We start from the raw sequence: 18,520 nt of genomic DNA, 5'->3' as shown, positions 1-18,520 counted from the left end.
AACCTTAAGCACAAATTGATCATGGGAGAAGGCTTCAAAGCCTTTGGGGCTAGTCTCCAATTATGACGGGAAGTAGGCAATTAAGATGGCATCCACAGGGATGTATTAACCCCTTGGCCTCAAACTCGGGCATCAACCCTTTAGACTATACTAAATTCATGAATAGATCAACAAAATCGCCTCTTCTTAACGGTCCCAAATATGGGGTTTTCAGCAGCCCAAGGGTAGGAAGTCTCCCTGATTAATGGGCTCCCAAAGCGAGGGTCTTTGATCTCTTGCTAGAAAGCCTCTAAGCACGGCATTAGGACTTTGCGGAAGGGCAGACATTGTTGACACGATAAATCAGCTGTCCAGTACACAGAGAAAGCCTGGCAGTGCGTTTAGGTCATTCAGAATGTTTCAGGAACGGCAAGCCATGCTCTTAAGGGATGAAACCCAATTTATGAGGAACGATTCGTATCTTGGACCTGTAAAATGATGCAATATGTGCAGACAAGATAGCTACATATCTAGAATGCCTTAAATTGTGAGATTTTGTCAAAATGGTTGCCAACATAACAAAAACGTTACCATTGCAAAGAATGTCCAAGAATATTTTTTCGAATTTACGTGCATTTTAAAGCCAGGCAGAGCATTCTGTTGTCTCTGCGGTCTCCTTTGTGACGTACACATACATTTAATGAAATATACAAGCTTATAAATTAAAGTATTTAACGTCAATTGAAGGAGAGTCAGAGTGTTATGGGAAATATTTTCATTTTTCAACGCTGCCTTTTCCAGACCACTGGCTTAGCAGCTCTGTCAGTCCTGTATACCTCCACTGTATTGCACTTGTAACATCACAAGACATTTTAATGTCATCCACTACTCGTCAAACTATTACTATATATAAGCATATAAGTACATTTCTTGTTAACAGGATAGTAAAACAATGTAGCAGTATTAAATAATATACTACTTAGAATTACGATGTAAGTGTAATTCTTCTATTGATATATTACTCTGCGTTCACTCACCTAGTGCTCTGCACACTGGCCACCTTCGGGAAGTGTAAAGTCTTCATCCGCTATGTTGGGAACTATTCGGAAGTGACATGAATACACTTAGTACATGTGATAAGGGCTTGATGATCGTCGGAAGCCTGATAGTGCGGTCTAACTGAGGGTCAACATAACCAGCAAGGTAGATAATGTAATTTCATTAAACTATGATCCTATGTTTTATTAAATCAAGAGAGCTCTGGCATGCATTAACAAACCCCATCAAACAAGAATTGGGCAATGAAGTCTTATTAAATGCTGGTGCTTTCACAGCTTCTTTGCCTATTGGGAACGATGCCTGTGGGGCTGGGCCTGGGCAGGATTGGTTATGGAAGTTGGACGATATCTGTGACAGCTTGAACTGAGAATATAAAAGGCCAAGAAGAACCCTGAAACACATAGTTATGCTATTCGATGGAGGGGCTGGGCTGTAGCCAACTTCAGGTACTACTACTGGGCACCCATGCTACAGCACATGGAGCTGTTTATTGTTTGGCTCTTGTGGTAGGTATCTTGAATCAGGTAGTCTGCCTTGTATTTAATAACTAATCTTGGGCTAAGAGGCAAGAGGATGTTTTCTAAGAATCCTGGAACATAGCTACTTCCAACAAGTTAGGTTCGTGACAATTGAGGCTGCTCACAGAATCTGGTTAAGTTTGAGGTGTGAAATGGGCATGGCAAGGTATAGTTTTGATATTCCTCTCTGGCATTCTCTCCTGTGTCCCTTAATATAACTCCACACATTTTGTCTAGCATGGGAGAAGGCTAGCATATGGAAATCAGGGCATATATATATTTTTAAAGGCCACATTTGTTGTTTTGTGGTGGAATTGAAGCAGAAGTATGGATTGCCTAAGCATAACTTTAAAAAAAATCTGTAAATCAGAGATTTTTTTCATAAACGTAATAATGGCAAAATGCTGCTAGAGTAGAACGCAGTTGTTCAGTCCTTGAACCCCTGGGTTGGCACCAAAAATAAAACTCCTAGTAGGTTCTTCATTCAGCAATCTTTGAATATAGGGACGGAGCCACTGTTATGTGCTGGGCTAATACATCGACATTATAATATGGTGTACAACTTATATTAACACCTTTCAGAAAACGTTCAGCTGGGGAAGAAGACCTGATTGAAACTGTTCGCGATGTGAGTACAGCAAGGCTGATACCGTTCACATGTTGTATGCTTGTATTGAGTTAGTACCACTTAGGAACAAAATCTGTAAGAATCTGAGCATGATCTTAAACACTCAGATGTGTCTCACACCACACGTTATGTTATTAGGGGTTGACGCTCAACTCAGGAATGATAGATGTAAACTCTATCCTATATTTGTTGCTACGGCGATAACGGAATTTGATTTGCAGTAGTGTGGCTGAACCCGGAGCCCCCTTCTTTTTATCAAAGGTTAGCCAACCTCTTGCCAATGTATTGTCTTGAGGAGAGTGTCTATCAATGTAAAGGCAGGGGGCAAGGTCCAGGAGAACTGCTGTCTGGTTGCCAGTAGCCAGTTGTTTAGACACACTTTAACATCTTTCCCGGACCGGATTATGTTTACGTTCTTGCCTTTTTTGTAGCAGTTTTTGATGGCTAAATATACTAATTATTGAGCCTGGTTGTAATAAATTATTATGTATGTTTTCTCAATGGACAATTTCTTACTGATTAAATTATTGATTTATGATCATGGGATGAATTATGTATTTATGTAATGAAGTAATGATGGAAAATCTAAGGTCTTTTCTTCTATGGAATGTCTTCCTCCTTAAAAAAAAAAAAACTACGTTTCCTCAAAGCTTTAGGGCATTGGAAGAGGTCCTGCTGAAGCTGTTGTTTTTCGTGGGAAAAGGTCCAAGCGGGAAAATTCAAATTTCACATTTCGTGTAGATCTGTTCAGTAGTTTTTGAGCATTGAAGGCTCAAAATAATTGTATAATTCACTCTGTAGAGAATCTGTAGGGCTTACAGATCTCATTGTGAGATCTGATTGGCTGCCACCACATCAAAAAGGATGTGGAGCCAGCCATCATAGGAAAAGTTCACAAAAAGACATAACATGGTAGGGATACTCTAACCCCCCTAGGCTGGTGGTTGGGACCCAATGGGACCCCGCGAAAGACCAATCTTTGTTTAAAGAAAATTCTGCCACGAATTCGCAGAAGGTCTGCAAATTTACGGCAACATTTGTTTAAAAAGCCTGGGTGCATGTGCCCCACTCTCTTTAAACTAACTAGCACACATTGGAAACGCAAATAAATTGCATAGGAAATTGTGTTGTTGCTTGAGGGGGGTGAACCTCAACTCAAGCAGCAACCACAATTCTTGTCAGGGTAAAGTGATAAGCAAACCCAAAATTAAACTGTTCTCAACCCTCTGGTAGCTTGGCACGAAGCAGTCAGGCTTAACATAGAGGCTTTGTGTAAAGTATTTTTGCAGTACACAAACAGTAATAAAGTAATAACATTACAAAAGAAAAATATCACACAGCAATTTACAAAAATAGAGTAAAAAGCAATACATTTTTTAACACAAAACAACGAAAATTAAGTTAGTAGTACATGAGATATGCAATTGTAAAGGTTTTGAGAAAAATATCTGCTAAGAAGCAAAAAGAGCCAACCATGGTTATCTGCTTGTGATAGACCAGGTCCACGTCAGAAGTGTAGGCCATTCACAATGGAATTTGTGCTGGATACAGTCTGCTGAGAAAGTACCTTTTGGGCCTGGACGTTGGGATGTGAAGTCCCTTCATCAAGAGGCACAGGCTGGCATCAAGTGGTTGTGCTGCGAGTTCTGGCATTGAGATGTGTTGCGCAGTGGGAGAGTTAATGAACATGAAAGAGGGGCTGCAATACGAGGTCCTGTGTCACTGTTGAGGAAGCAAAAGAGGGCTTGCGTAGACTTGCACTGCAATGCTTTTGCACTGGGAACGAAATGCGTCACGCGGGCCTATGTTAGTGTCGGATCGAAGAACCCATCGATGCTTGTGACGAGATGCATCAAAGATGAGATGCATTGCGCTCGGTCTGAGTAAATGGCTGCTGCGTCGCCCTGCGTGGAGATGCATCAATGTCGAAGAAGCCTTTTATGTCCATGTGGCTTTGGACAGGTTAAAGAAATGTGGAGAGATGACGGCACTCCTGGTTGAAATGTTCAAAAAGGTAAATGGTGATTAGATATTAGTCTTTTGGGTTTACCCCTGAAGAAACCAGTCACATCTACTCTCTGATTCAGGAAGTTGATCCTTCTTCCACAAGTACCTTCTCTAACCCGAGCATGTTAAGACAACTACTATATACCTCCAAAAGAATCATTAATCAACGCCTACACGCTGGAACCTTAATGAGATACCATAAAGATCAATGTATCCCTAGAGGTTTACGGATAGCCTTGAAGCCAACTCTCTGTCGGAACAATCCGAAATTCACGGAACGATGGTACGCCATCCTTAACCGGTGTTCATTAGACCTAATTTTACTAATAGTTAGGGAACTTTCGAAAGTCATCGATGATTTGGAAAAAGAAATAACTCAAATCCAACGCAATCTAGATAACAATATGCCCAAAGAAGAACTGGATAAAGCTCTTGCCGACATTAACATTCAACTCGACAAATAAACGAAAGAATGACAGGAAAATCAGAAAATATAAACGCAACACTATGGACTATAAACTGGGGGAGGTTTATAGTTGGGGTGAGGTCTATGCCCAACGTAGACAACAAAGACCACACAACAACCCTTCCTCAGATGAAGGGAGCTCTACCAACGGTTCCTCTTCACAAAGAGGTAGCACCAACTATGGAAGAACACCTAGAAACACCGCATCCTATAGACCATCTGAAAATGTCCCCCAAACTGGGGCAGCAACATCTGGTGTTCCTTTTTTAGAGATAGGCCAAACCGTCAACGTCGAACCAGGCGGAGCAGAAACCGGAAAAGAAAAACCAACATCGATAGCCCAAGCAACAAGGAGCAAAAAACCTTAGTGATTAACATTTCAAAGACAACATTAACCAAAGTACAAATGTCCACCCTTGAACGCGGCATTACATTTGTTCCTACATATAATACCTCTGAGCTGGAAATGGAAGTAAGCCTTTACAAATTCATGCGCACTTTGAGACTTCGCCATTTTTTCACCAACGTTTGTCCACCCACCAACATCCCAGTGGAACACACTTGTAAAGAGTTAAGAAGCAAAAGTTCATTCGTGGCCCCAGTAAGCCATAAAATATTTGATTCATATGAAGCGATAACACTGAATTCCATTAAAGATTGTCTCAAAAAACCTAATCCCAAACGCAATAATTTCAACTTTAGGCAATCCAGAGCATTGAACCAAATTGTCAACAATCCCAACATCGTTTGCTGTAAAGCAGATAAGGGGGGTGCGCTTGTAGTGATAGACAGTGATTTCTACAACAAGAGTGTTACTGATCATGTCCTCGACACTGATCTGTACATGAAACTCCTAAGTGATCCCACCGAAGCTTTCTTCAACATACTTAAAATCATCTTAGACAAAGCATTAACAATGGGCACCATTACAGATAAAGATCAGAAATATTTGACACAACCTCATCCTAAATGTCCTAGCATACATATGCTCCCGAAAATTCACAAAAATCTAAACCATCCACCTTTTCGTCCCATTGTTTCAACCAAAAACTCTATTCATGAACCTACAGGGAAATTTATCGATTTATACCTCCAAGACATTGTCAAATCCATGTCAACGTATTTACGTGACACAACCGACTTCTTGAACCGGCTTCAACAAATCACCCTGGAGTTAACACTCTTTACACTTTGGTGACAATCGATGTATGCGCCCTATATACATCAATTCCGCACAACAGGGGCATTGAAGCTATTGAATCTTTTCTACTCAACCACCCTATCGATGATGATCTGAAAGTTCTGATACTTGAATTCATACAGTTTACATTATACCACAGTTATTTCTCTTGGAACAATGACTATTACCTACAACTTGTTGGTACACCGATGGGCAATTGTGCAGCTCCCAGCTATGCGAATCTTTTCATGCACCGCATGGAACTGGACCACATTTTGAGTAACCACAAGTGGGTAAACAACATTTTGACCTTGTGGCGATACATTGACGATATCTTTCTAATTTGGATTGGGCAACCTGATGAAATCACAGAATTTTTGAAATACATTAATGGTCTTGATGACCATATTGAATTCACCCACACCATCAGCTCCAACAGTCTACCATTTCTGGATGTTCAAGTCACCTTACACGACAACAAACTCACAACAGAACTATTCATTAAAGCAACTGATAGAAACAATGCTTTGTTTTTCACCAGCTGTCATCCTACCTCTCTCAAATTTCATTTACCATACTCTCAGCTGTTAAGGGCCAAAAGAATATGTTCTGATCCGGCAGCCTATGCACTATCTGAACAAAAGATACTCCAACGATATAGAGATCGGAAATATCCTGAATCCACACTGCAGACAGCCAAATCTCGTGCTGCAACCAAAATTCGTTTGGATCTGTTGGCTCCCCGCACCAAATCTACTGGTGATCAAAGATCTGTTTTTGTGTCTAAATACTCCACAAGGAGTACCACCTTAAAGAACATCATTCTAAAAAATTGGGACATGATTCGCTATGAACCAGACTTCCAGGGTATTTTCAACCACAGACCATTATTCGCCTACTAAAGAGCCAAAAACATCAAGAACATTTTGGAGACTGAACCTACAGACTCTTCCATTCATTATACAGGCACTAAACCATGTTTAAATTGTAGTCATTGTCACAACATTATCACAGGTAACACGGTTAACCACCCATCATCAGGAAAAACCATTAAACTATTAACCAACGCCACCTGTGACTCTAAGAACGTTGTGTACTTACTCAAATGTCCCTGCGGATTACCCTACGTTGGTAAAACAGAAAGAAAAATCAAAATCCGCCTGACGGAACATAAAAGTACCATCAGAAATAAGACCACCAAAGCACCACTGGCGGCTCACTTTACCACACACCATCACAACATGAGCCAATTGAGGTTCCTTGTTTTAGAGATTGTACCGCTGAGACAAGGCATTGATAACAGAAAAAGACTTCTCCAGAGAGAAACCGTTTGGATCAAGAGACTTGACGCTTGTCAGCCTAAAGGCCTTAACGACAGAATTGAATATAGTTGTTTCCTCTAATGATATGTTGTCTTACTTGCTGTCACAGTTTATCTATTAACTTTTCTGATTCCCTAACATTTTTTCTTCAACTCACTTTTCCTTTCATCCCTTTTCCATTTCGATCTGATATACCCTTCGGATTCCTTCACTGCTGTATTCTTCCTCACCTAAGGTTCTGGTCCTATGGACCAACACTTGCTCATTCTCATCATCACTTTTGTTTATTTAACTTACTATTCGCCAGTTATCTGTTCTCCCGAGTATCACGTGACCTCTAGCCTCCTGTCCACCTCTCTGAACTTGTTCAGTTGATTTTTCTACAACCTTTGTATTGTGATTACAGTGTTTACTTTTATTTACCGTTACGCATACCATGTCAGTGTCTACTTTTGGTTTATTCTGAAATTGAGATATTCGTTTTCTTATGCTCCCATGTACACTATCATTTCCTTTATTGTTACTAAGGTTTTGCAATGTATTTCTGACCATTCTAAGATGGCCGCTAATATCTTCAAGCATTTCTATCCTAATTTTTACGATTTTGTTCGGTCATAATCCACCAATATTTACAATTTATACACCACCGAATCTTGGGAATTTAGTTTCACATATTAGAAGATCTTCTATGTTGTTATCACAATATCGGCCCGCCTACCAACTATTACGTTAGTCCGTCATCGATTTCTTGCATGTTTATGTGCACATTGAACACCGACCCACGGAAGAGATGAACCTCGCGTTCGCTCACACCTAACACACCCGGTAAGCAACCCAGCTTTATGACCACATTGCTGTTTCTCTTTTTGGGTACATTCTGCGCATTACGGTTGGGCCATATTAATTGTACACGTTTTCTGCCTTTCTTTCGACGTTCGTTTAACTCACGGGTGACACTCGCAGGACGTCATTGTTGTTTATTCAGGGTTAAGTTTAAGTATCCCTCATTTCGCTGAATTCCTTCCGTTTTTCACATACTAACCAGGTAATTTCCATCTGAGTCTCCTACTGTCCCGTTTCTCACCGATTTTCACACTAACTTCCAATGAGCATGTTTAAACCCCCACTCATGGTGGTCATGTTTAAGTTGACCAGTTCTTTTTCTGCACGTTTCTTTCCACTTACCTGAGTTTTTTCACTTATCCGAGTTTTGTTTCACCCATTCGATGACACTAGTCAATTTGATTCTTTGTTAGTATATTGTGGAAGTCAGCTCTCCTTCCTGATATTGGTCTGTTTATTTTTAGATTGTCATTCATCCCCTGACGAAGGGCTATGCCCCGAAATGCATTGGGATAATCTATGACTAATTGGACGTTGCTGTAACCTGAAATGAATGCATCGTTCAGCTACAAGGTCACTATGATGTAATATGTGGCTCATTAAATGAATTCATCCCTGAATGGATTACAAATGAAAACTTTCTCATTGTACTCTTTACCTTGAATACTAAAAGGAACGCATACAACAGGAGCCTATACTCCTACAGGTGTGCCATTGGAAGTAGTACAAGTGCTTCTTGCACTCCCCCATCGCCTTGGACAGGTTGCCAGCCAACTGACCCTTGGAGTTTTCCTGGAGCTCTTGGTCCACACAAGCAGGCTGGATTCAGCAGAGCAGCTCACTGCAAAGAGTCCTGGTGCAATAACAGCTGCCCTTGGTAGCAAAGTAGTACTTGGTCAGCAAGCAAATTAGCAGGGCAGACTTCACAGCTGGGCAGTCCTTCTTTATGGCATAGTCCACAGGCCCAGAAGTGATCTGTAGAGTTGGGTCTGATGGTCCAGTATTTATACCTGGTGCCCATTTCAAAGTAGGAAAAGGCTCTGGTGATTTCCATTCCCAGAATTGTCTGGAATTTCCTGCCTCCCTAACCTGGCCCCAACTTGTCTGGGGGCACAAAAAACTAGCCTGAAACTCTTTGTGAGTGTGCTGAGGCAGAGCCTTTGTGATGTACAAGTGTGGTAGGTGACTATTCCACCCCCAATGAAGTCAGATGTGGCCAATCCAGCTACACCTAGTCACATGAACCAGAATAGGGCTGCAAGCACCAAATGGTTAAGACAAGAAAAAACTAATGACATTTTCAGGTTTGTGACTAAAATTCTGACTTTACCATTAAACAGAGTTTTAAATTACAATTATTAAGACATTTCTACTTCCTCCCAATTTAAAGTTATCCTTTATTAAATATAGTAAGGTAACCCAATGTTATACTATGGGAGAGGCATTTCTTGAAGTAGTGAAAAACAATTCTAACAGTTCTTTCCTACCAGGACATGTAAAAGTTAAAAGTACATGTACAACTTTTTAAATGTACTGTACCCTGTCACCTGGGCTGTTTTGGACCTACCCTAGGGGTGACTTACATGTATTACAAAGGAAGGTTTAGGCATGGAAACGCTTTATTTTGAACAATATGGGGGGATAAGAGCGAATAAAGGTCCAGCATACATTCCCCCACTCAGGCTATGTACAAAGAAAGGTATGCCATTCCTAGCAGAGGAGAGAAGAGACTGAAAAGTTTGGGAGTTACCTGTTGGGGCAGATCAGGGGATCTGCTCCCTTAGGAGCAAGGGCCCTCACACACCCCAAGGGTGGTCATGCTTCATCATCAGGTAGCTCCTCTTTGGGGATCTTTGCCGGCGTTCTTTATTTTTTTTCGATGTGAACAGTGAAGTGTGGTGTAGGTGTGATAGTGTGAGTAGACTGGTCTAGAAGTGAGGTAAAAATAACTAGAAACACCTGAGGCACTATTTAATAATTGGGTTCCCTTGCTATGATTAAAAACATAAGCTGGTTATAAATGGATACACTAGTCCAATCAAGCACAAGATGATGTTCAAAAGAAGGTCAACATGTTTCTTGCCTCATTACTGTCAGAAAGATCATGTCAATTCATCAGGACCAATGTGACTGCCTTCTCAGACCCACTGCCCCCTCCCAAATCACCAAGGCACTGTTTTGGGATATTTGCTGCACCTAACAAAGCCATTAACATAACATAACATACACTATGATCTATTTGTAATACAGCAGATGGGATATCCATCAACTTTGTGATGAAGTATACCATCTGCCAAAATCTAACTAAGGCCCTCAGTCTCTTTTTTTGAACCTCAGAAAACTGCCAGCGAGATAAGCTGGAAAGCAGTAGCCAGCTAGGGACACCCCCGCGCCGCACGGCCACCAGCTGCTGCGTGTGCCCCTTGCCTGCCCCTGCCTCGCTGCTGCCTCGTTTGCCGGCTGCCGCCGCTGCGAGTGGTTTTTGCCTTGTTTTTGTCATTAATTTGTGCTTGCCTGTTTAACTCTGTTTATCTCTGTTTTTGCCGCTTTTAGCGGTGATTTGTGCCTGTTTTTTTGTATTTGAGCGTGTCTGCTCTCCTTCCTTGTTGTCCGCCTACCGCGCCGCCCCCCGCCCTCCCTTCCCGCCACCGCCGCTTGTCCCCGCCCCTTTTGTCTTCTGTAACCCTCCCCGCTCCCGCCTCCCAGCTGCCCCGCCCACCCGCGCACTTGGCCTTAAATGGCGACCGTGCGACGCAGGTGAGTGTGACCCACTTGTGGGACACCCCCGCGCCGCACGGCCACCAGCTGCTGCGTGTGCCCCTTGCCTGCCCCTGCCTCGCTGCTGCCTCGTTTGCCGGCTGCCGCCGCTGCGAGTGGTTTTTGCCTTGTTTTTGTCATTAATTTGTGCTTGCCTGTTTAACTCTGTTTATCTCTGTTTTTGCCGCTTTTAGCGGTGATTTGTGCCTGTTTTTTTGTATTTGAGCGTGTCTGCTCTCCTTCCTTGTTGTCCGCCTACCGCGCCGCCCCCCGCCCTCCCTTCCCGCCACCGCCGCTTGTCCCCGCCCCTTTTGTCTTCTGTAACCCTCCCCGCTCCCGCCTCCCAGCTGCCCCGCCCACCCGCGCACTTGGCCTTAAATGGCGACCGTGCGACGCAGGTGAGTGTGACCCACTTGTGGGACACCCCCGCGCCGCACGGCCACCAGCTGCTGCGTGTGCCCCTTGCCTGCCCCTGCCTCGCTGCTGCCTCGTTTGCCGGCTGCCGCCGCTGCGAGTGGTTTTTGCCTTGTTTTTGTCATTAATTTGTGCTTGCCTGTTTAACTCTGTTTATCTCTGTTTTTGCCGCTTTTAGCGGTGATTTGTGCCTGTTTTTTTGTATTTGAGCGTGTCTGCTCTCCTTCCTTGTTGTCCGCCTACCGCGCCGCCCCCCGCCCTCCCTTCCCGCCACCGCCGCTTGTCCCCGCCCCTTTTGTCTTCTGTAACCCTCCCCGCTCCCGCCTCCCAGCTGCCCCGCCCACCCGCGCACTTCGCCTTAAATGGCGACCGTGCGAACGCGCAGCGGTCACGCGCAGCGGGCGCGCCGATTGTGCGCCGAAGGCGCGCCAAAGGTAAGCCCGTCTGCGCCCGTCCGCGACCGGATCGCGACCAGCGCCAGGACCCCTGGCCCACGAAGACCCCGACCTACCCGCCTGACGTACTCAGCCGCCAGCCTCATCGCTCTCAACACCGGCCGACTCCCAGAATGCCACCAAGCCACTCCAAAACGCACCAACGGACCGTTCAGCTGCCACGCCTGCAAGTTCTCCTGCATCCGGACCTGCCTCACACCAGCACCCGCCAAGTCGAACTCCAGCAGCACCCACCTCAAGTGCATCCTGCTCAACACCCGCTCCGTCCACAGACACGCCATCGAACTCTGGAACCTTCTAGACGCCACAGCCCCTGACGTTGCCTTCCTCACGGAGACCTGGATGAACGCCTCTTCAGCTCCCGACATCGCCATCGCTATCCCAGAGGGCTACAAGATCGTCCGGAGGGACCGAAACGCCAACCAGATGGGAGGAGGCATCGCCATCATCCACAGGAACACCATCCGTCTCACGACCAGCACCGACAACACCCTGACCAGCGCCGAACACCTGCATTTCCAGATCCACACCAACCCGAACACCACCCTCAGAGGCACCCTGATCTACCGACCCCCTGGACCACGCACGCAATTCAGCGAGGACATCGCCGACTTCGTCAGCCCGCATGCCCTCCCCTCCGCTGACTACATCCTCCTGGGAGACCTCAACTTCCATCTGGAGAACAACAACGACCACAACACCAGCACCCTGCTCGACAACCTCGCCAACCTGGGACTCAAGCAACTGGTGTCCACCCCCACCCACCTCGCCGGACACACACTCGACGCCGTCTTCTCATCCAGCACAGACATCGACTTCAGCCACGCCACAGAGCTTCAATGGACGGACCACAGCTGCGTCCACTTCACCTTCAAGAGAACGACGACCCACCAACACCAGCAACACACCGCCCGCAGGAGCTGGAACAAGATCACAGCAGACCAGCTCGCCACCTCCCTGAGCCAACACCCTCCTGCCAGCTCAGCGAACCCCAGCCAGGCCGCCGATAACATCACGAAGTGGATCAGCAACTGCGCGGACGAACTCGCCCCGCTGAGGACCCCGCCCAGCAGACCCGGCAGGAAGAAGGCCCCATGGTTCACCGACGAACTCAAGAGCTCCAAGAAGAACTGCCGAGCCCTCGAGAAAGTCTGGAAAAGGGACCCGACACCGCACAACAGGACCTCCTACAAACTGGCCACCCGGAAACACCACCAGCTGATCCGCGCCGCCAAGAGAACAGCATTCAAGGACCGGTTGGACAACAACGCACACAACAGCAAGGAACTCTTCAACATCGTGAAAGAGCTTTCCAACCCCAACGCAGGAAACAACGACATCACCCCATCGCAAGACCTCTGCAACTCCCTCGCCTCATACTTCCACAACAAGATCACAGACATACACAGCAGTTTCAACAACCAACCAACGCACACCACGACCGATCAGCCACCCCCCCCCACCACCACCCTCCACGCCTGGACCCCGATCAGCACAGAAGACACCATCCGCACGATGAACTCCATCCACTCCGGATCACCAACCGACCCCTGCCCTCACCACATCTTCAACAAGGCCGACGCTGTCATCGCACCCCACCTGCGAGACATCATCAACACATCCTTCGACACCGCCATCTTCCCCGAGAGCTGGAAACACGCCGAACTCAGCGCTCTACTCAAGAAACCAACAGCGGACCCCACCGACCTCAAGAATTACCGCCCCATCTCGCTTCTCCCGTTCCCAGCCAAAGTCATCGAGAAGACCGTCAACAAGCAGATGGCCGCCTTCCTCGAGACGAATGGATCCCTCGACCCCTCACAGTCCGGCTTCCGAGCCAAACACAGCACCGAGACCGCCCTCATCGCCGCCACCGATGACATCCGAGCCCTGATGGACAATGGAGAAACAGCGGCCCTCATCCTCCTAGACCTCTCCGCGGCATTCGACACGGTCTGCCACCGCACCCTAATACGGCGCCTCAGCAACATCGGAATCCAGGACAAGGCGCTGGAATGGATCATCTCCTTCCTCGACGGAAGAACACAGCGAGTCCGCCTACCACCGTACAAGTCAGAGGCCTCCGAAGTCATCTGCGGCGTCCCCCAAGGATCATCCCTGAGCCCCACCCTCTTCAACGTCTACATGAGCCCCCTCGCGGCCATCGTACGCAAACACCACCTCAGCATCATCTCCTACGCCGACGACACCCAGCTGATCCTCTCCCTGACCAACAACCCCGCCGCCGCCAGAGCCAACCTACACGAAGGGATGAAAGAGGTAGCCGAGTGGATGACGACCAGCCGCCTGAAACTGAACTCGGACAAGACGGAGGTCCTCATCCTGGGCTCCTCTCCCTCCGCCTGGGACGACTCCTGGTGGCCTCCCGCCCTGGGCACCGCTCCCAAACCGACTGACCATGCACGAAACCTGGGCTTCATCCTGGACTCCTCCCTCTCCATGACCAAGCAAGTCAGCAGCGTCTCCTCGGCGTGCTTCAACGTCCTACGCATGCTACGGAAGATCTTCTGGTGGATCCCCACAGAGACCAGGAAGACCGTCACCCAGGCCCTCGTCACCAGCCGACTGGACTACGGCAACGCCCTCTACGCCGGGACCACCGCCAAGCTCCAGAAGAGACTCCAGCGGATCCAAAACGCCTCAGCCAGACTCATCCTCGACATCCCACGATCCAGCCACATCTCCGGACATCTCAGAGACCTTCACTGGCTCCCCATCAACAAGAGAATCACCTTCCGCCTCCTCACCCACGCACACAAAGCCCTACACGACCAAGGCCCGAGCTACCTCAACAGCCGAGTCAACTTCTACGCTCCCAAACGCCACCTCCGATCAGCCAACCACGCCCTCGCCGCCGTCCCCCGCATCCGAAGAGCGACTACAGGAGGAAGGTCCTTCTCCTACCTGGCCGCCAAGACCTGGAACTCCCTCCCGTCCGACCTGCGCCTGACCCAAGACCACCTCTCCTTCAGGAAGAAGCTGAAGACCTGGCTGTTCGAGCAGTAGCGGCACCCCCCCCCCCAGCGCCTTGAGACCCTACGGGTATGTAGCGCGCTTTATAAGTGTCAATGATTGATTGATTGATTGATTGAAACCATATAGTTTTGCCACAAGGGTGTTCCGAAGTCTTCTTTAGCACTGCAAAAAGTTCCAAGCAGGATCAACCTGATTTTACAGATCACTGAGGTTTTCCCTTGGCCAGACTGTCTTGGTAGTTAATCACAGAAGTTGAAAAAAATCTATGTCCCACTTTCTGTAGCAACCCCCCCAGGTCACCTAGTTAGTGGGCCACACAGAGACTAACACTCACTCCAGCTTAGGCCATCAGCACAGCCCAGTAAGAGTCCATTTACAACTGGGACAAGTGTTTGTCATCTGGTCACTTCTAGGAAAGGTCTCTTTCAACTTTTTTTTCTCCCACTGGGGTCCACCTCTCCATCTGGGTAGAAGTCAGAGAAGGAGCAGCTCTTCAAGTTTCTCCACAGGTCACAGACTGCAATCCTCTTCTGTTCTTCCACAGATCAAAGGGATCCTGAATAGCTGAGGGTGAGTTGCTATTTGTGCATAGTCCAATAGCCATTGGGTGGAGATGATGCCATGATCATTAGGCAAATGTTCCCAACGGTAAACATTCATCTATTGTCAGCATTTCCTGTTTTCCTTACTGCAAACTATCCTACTGTGCACCATTCTCAGGGAACATCAATACTGCAGTACCTCTGTCTCCCTGGCAGTAGGGTGTTTCTATGGAAATGTGTAGTCCCCTCCTACCTAGCCAAACCAGATGACTTCGGGCAACAGCTTCGCTCTCTCAGTAAATGGACTCTGGATGGGAGTGTAACTTGGGATCAAAAGCTCCACTTCCAAAGGTCTCGTTTTGAACTAAACATAACGCTCCCTGGTCCCTTTCAGGTTAAAGAAGTTCCTGGACCCTCACACATGGCTCTACCTATGATAAGCAGAGTGGGATACCTCACACTCAGATCATCCTGCCAAAAACCTTAGGCAATTGTCCCCGCTCTGGGAGCAAGTTCTCCCCTGTCCAGGGGTGAATCACTGGCGACCATAACACAATAATGCTAATTAGCATACTAGAAATTCAGATGAGAAAGTACAACTTACTAAAAGACACTTTTCATATGTATCTTCTTATATTTATTTAGCAAAAATCCAATTACACAATTGATTTGCATTTTAAATAAAAATCAAAAACAGTGTTTGAATGAACTCTGTACCTTTTTTTAAACCAATGTTACACAAATAGCAATTGAATAGTCCATTAACCTCTTATTTAAAAAGTCACAGTAGCTATATAGTGAAAATAATTAGTGACTATAAAAACATGCTAACCTTAAAATCTTAAATTTCCTAATTTGAAATTCAACCTTCCTGCCTTTTAGATTGCAAGACTTAAGTCGGGGTGACTTACTTAATGGTTATAAGTGTCAAAAGGTTTTTAACTGGTCTCTGTGCAGGTTTAGAAGGTGCAGCTGTCAGGACACATATATAGGTGTGTGGCATGTATTTCTGGTCATCCCGATGGATGCCATAACACATGCAACAGACCACATTTTAAATCCATTTAAATCCATGCCATTGGTAAATTCCTTGCATCATATAGTTTGCCATTAACAGAAAGTAACACATACAAATGATGGGTTTATCTCACTCTGTAGTGGTTTAGGAGTTAAAATCTAAACTGGGGACTGGACAGCAGAATCTGTTAGAGTTCAAAAACCAGTCAGCCAGAAGCAATGGCCAACTGGTTCAACACTTTCTCACAATAATTTGAAAATATGCATATCTTCAGTCTGAGCTAATGGTTGGCTTGAACTATATTACTGTTTCGCAGAGAAAAGCACACATATCAAGGAGTTTTGTCCTTTGACTTCTTCAAGTGTCTATGGAAGTACAGAGTATTTCTGGAGAATTCCAGACATTCTAGATGTTGGGAAATAATAAAGGAAGTGTTATCATTGTTGATTACAAAAGCTAAGCCCTATGGCAACCTTATTGACAAGGCACAAGGCAATGGGGATGGCGGAGTACCACGCCTCCGCATAATCGCCCGAGATCCTTGCCCTCCCCCTGCTGATGGTGGGTTGTTGCTGTTGCCGGCGTTCAGGTTGGCGTTTTTTACCGTCTGAGAGCCGATTTTGAGGCAGCACTTTGAAGCACTCGGAGCCATTTTGGCAGCCGCGATATGCTGCATTACAGCGGTGGCAGCGAGGCAGTTTCCCAATGCTAATTATAAACCCAGTGCAGCGGCAGTCATATTTATCCGAGCTCGAACCCAAGTTCTCCCTGCACTCCTGGTTCTCCTGGCGGGCTGAAAATTGCAGCAGGTGAGAGAGGAGGGAGACAAGGGAGATGAGGGAGCGAAGAGAGGTGTTGCAGCGGTTGACTCAGGGCTGGGTTGAAGCTCCGGCACTATCGGCTGCAGTGTCCCTGATCAGCCTTGAATGGCGAAGTTAGGAGTGGGGTACCCTGTGTTCTGGGACTTGGGACTTTGGACTTCAGATGGTTTTAGAAGCCTTGACCTATAATTCACCTGATCAGCCTTGTATGGCGAAGCTAGTATTGGGGCACCCCTGTGGTTTGGGACTTGGTACTTCAGATGGTTTTATATTTTTGGGAGCCTTTTAAAGTGCGGTCTACCATAATTCTTGATACATCTATATAGAAATGTGCAGACACACTTGATGCCACTGTATGATGGCAGGCATTTGTGTGGGGGGGGTTTGAATTATCTTGCCTTGGTCCCGAATTGGCGGCACTCCTGTGGCATTTCTGTTTCTCCGCTAATCCAACCCAATCGCAGGAAGGAAAAGGGAGCGAGAAAAACATCCTGATTGACTCGCTCCGATTGCATTGCGTAATTATGTAGCTTTGAGTGATATTGTGCTACATTGCCAACATTGTGGGAAAGTTAAGACTCCTGGGCTGCGGAACAGGAGATAAAAACTATTTTGAGCAAAAGACAAGGATGTAGGAGAATATGGGCAAATTACTAAATCCAAGGATTAAAGCCAGAGTCCGACGGCTTCAGGCGAAGGAAGTCAAAGAAGCAGCTAGGCTGGTGGATAAGGAGTCCGCTGAGAGCTCTGATGGGCAAGAGTCACTGTCCATGGAGCATTTAAACCAGGCTAGCTTCACTGTAAATACGACACTGGAGGAGGAGATGATTGTGTTAATTTCTAGTCCGGAAGTAGCTCAAGCGGAGAAGAATGGATTCAATGGCCTTAAAAAAGAAAATCCTGCTGCCGCCAAGGAGCCAAAACAGTTTCCTCTGTTTGTAAAGAAAACTAATGCGCAACTCATTACCAGCCTCGCTCAAATTTCGCAGCCTATGGGGGGAAACTCAGGGGTTACCCAATTAGCTACCATCACATGACCTGTAAAGCCGGCTATAACTGACTCCGTTATAACCGATCCTGGACCAATTGGACCTAGTGGTACATCATTGCCGGGGTTGATATTTCACCAAGATGAGGCATCATTGCTGTTGACTGTGCAAAAGAACTTCTGCCCTGGAAACCTCGGAACAGCACACGGCGACAACCAGACTAAGGGTACAACTGGTGTCCTTAACTTCTCCAAAACTAAATCCTCTTTGACAGAGTCACAGATATAACCACAGCCCAAACCACAGAAGGCGTTTTTGCCAATCTATATGGGTGATTATGTAGAAAGTGAACCATCCTGTATTTTGGACCCTTTCAGTCCTATTCTCAGTCTGAATACGGAATCAGTAAGTGAGGTCCAGATGACGGTGAAGGATATGTTAAACTTAATTTTGGACGAAGTCCGAGAGGTGAAAAGATTCCGGAGAGCTGAGCTAGCCTCTATTCATCAGCGATTGGAGAAAATT

The 18,520-nt window shown here is 46.3% G+C and overlaps 1 protein-coding gene across 1 annotated transcript in view; it reads left to right on the top strand.

Annotated features, from left to right (window-relative positions):
- FGF7 (fibroblast growth factor 7) overlaps positions 1 to 18,520 on the top strand; it is a 285,430-nt gene that overhangs the window by 183,128 nt on the left and 83,782 nt on the right. The window lies entirely within an intron of this gene.

This window comes from Lissotriton vulgaris, chromosome 2_1, assembly GCF_964263255.1.
Source record: "Lissotriton vulgaris chromosome 2_1, aLisVul1.2, whole genome shotgun sequence".
NCBI lineage: Eukaryota > Metazoa > Chordata > Amphibia > Caudata > Salamandridae > Lissotriton > Lissotriton vulgaris.
This window is presented reverse-complemented; position numbering and strand designations above follow the sequence as displayed.